This window comes from Oreochromis niloticus, linkage group LG14 (genome assembly GCF_001858045.2).
Source record: "Oreochromis niloticus isolate F11D_XX linkage group LG14, O_niloticus_UMD_NMBU, whole genome shotgun sequence".
NCBI lineage: Eukaryota > Metazoa > Chordata > Actinopteri > Cichliformes > Cichlidae > Oreochromis > Oreochromis niloticus.
In genome coordinates, this window is record NC_031979.2 from 423,270 (window position 1) to 425,134 (window position 1,865).

Sequence of the window (1,865 nt, forward strand, 5' to 3'; positions counted from 1 at the left end):
GTTCCATCGGTGGAGCTCAGGTCTACTCCCAGTGTGATTGTAGCACCCTCGACCTCTGCTCCCCCAGGTTCTTCCTCAGGCTCTGTTGAACAGTCTGAGGTGAGTGGGTCACACTTGCGGAGAACAGCACGTTCAACAGCTGGTCAGCACTCGAATGTACATCACTTGCCACGTCCTGTTGAATCTGCACCAGTCGCTAATGCGCAGCTTGCCGTATTCAGGCCATGGTGTTAGGTTTCTTGAGTTATTGTCGGGGCGCCAATACAAAAAGGGGGGTAGATGTAGCCGGATGGGCTACTCGCCTTTCTTTTCTCTCTCTCGCTCGCCCGCTCTACTGCTCTCGCTCTCTCCTGCGCTCGCTCTCACTGCAAAACTAGGTCAATTGGGAACCCACCTGCATGTTGATTGCAGGCTGGCACCAGGTATAAAGCAAAGCCTGTGCTTCTCTGAACTATTCCTCCCATGCATTCAGCACAAAGCAGTAGTAAATGCTGGCACTCTGCGACGGACTGATCGGCAAGAGTAGATCATATGACAGCCACAGGTATGCTCTCGCTTAACCTCAGATTCCCTCTCAGTATTGGAATGTATTGTAATAGTTTTTGCGGCCTGTTGTAGCGCGGCAGGTTGTTTTGTTCCGGCGTTGCGGAGAGAGGTGCTTGTGTGATTTCCCCCACCAGTGAGAGTATAGCGCCTCCGGTCCTGGGGTAAGCTGTTCAAACTATTTTTATTAGCATTCACAGCTACCAGAGGCTAAGGTTACATTTATCTGTTTTAGGGTTGGAGCGCTGCCTTCACCTCCGTGGCAACTCACACAGCCTTAAGTGAAGAATCAAGACACCTGCCTAGCCGTTGTTGTGAGGGCTCCTCCTCAGTGGAGCCTGCTGTCTTGTCTTGTCTTGTCTTGTCTTGTCTTGTCTGGTTTTGAATTGTTTTATCGTGTCTTATCTTGTTTTATTAAGTAGGCCTACCATTTCCTGGTTCGCCTGGTTTTATTTTATTTTATTTCTGAACTGTGGCGTGTGCCCACGCTTCTGTGATCGGGCTGAAGCCATTCTTTGCCCGAGTGTCGTGCCGGGGATTTTAAATTGCCCCCGTTGCTGGTCTTAGCCTGTGGGGAGCCAGACCAGCTCGCGATTGAGGCTGGGACCATTACTACCAGTACGAGTGGACCCGTGGGGCACAAGCCTTCCCGTGTGTGTGTGTGTGTGTGTGTGTGTGTGTGGTTTCTTTTATTAAAGTGTGTTTTAGTTCTTTTTATCATCTGTAGCGAGCCTGACGCTCAGTGTCCTTTTATTCTTTTAACATATTTTTCTGTGTTTTCTTTTAGTGAACGGAGGACGTACCAGTGGCCCTGGGACCTTAGGTGGTGGGTCGTTTTCACACTTTCTTTTGTACAGCACCGGGTGGGCTGCAGTGATTTTCGTTTTGTGTGATTTTCTTTTGGGTCCACGGCTGCTGGTAAGTCCAAGTTCCATGTTTGTTTTATTTTCACTTTAGGACACTGTCAACAATGACGCTACATCTTGGTTTCTAAATATTTTATTTATTTTTACTATAAATAAAACTGTTTTAATATTGGAGCCAACCTGCCTCAGTGTGCATCCTTGAATCTGTGCGGCCTCCTTTTATTCTTTTTTATCTATTTTTCTTAAATATATTTCCTGGGGGTGAAATTCCCCTAGGTGGCGTTGTCATTTTATTATTTCTTTTATAACCCCGCCGACCACTTGGTCACATAAGCATCTGCACAGACGGCATGCTGAGGCTAAGCTAGCCAAGAACCCAGAGTGATGTTAAAGCTGAGCCAGCCCAGCAGACACACCTCCGACCTCAACAGGTAACAAAGTGATGAGCAGTCAGGC

At 47.9% G+C, this 1,865-nt stretch overlaps 1 long non-coding RNA gene across 2 annotated transcripts; it reads left to right on the forward strand.

Moving 5' to 3' along the window:
* Positions 1–276: 276 nt before the first annotated feature.
* Positions 277–1,583, forward strand: LOC109194658 (uncharacterized). 2 transcript variants are annotated; one of them, XR_003213948.1, is made up of 4 exons: positions 277–544; positions 619–707; positions 779–1,161; positions 1,331–1,583. It is a non-coding gene; the product is annotated as an uncharacterized LOC109194658 (long non-coding RNA). The 2 variants fall into 2 exon arrangements; XR_003213947.1 differs by lacking the exon at positions 779–1,161.
* Positions 1,584–1,865: the final 282 nt, after the last annotated feature.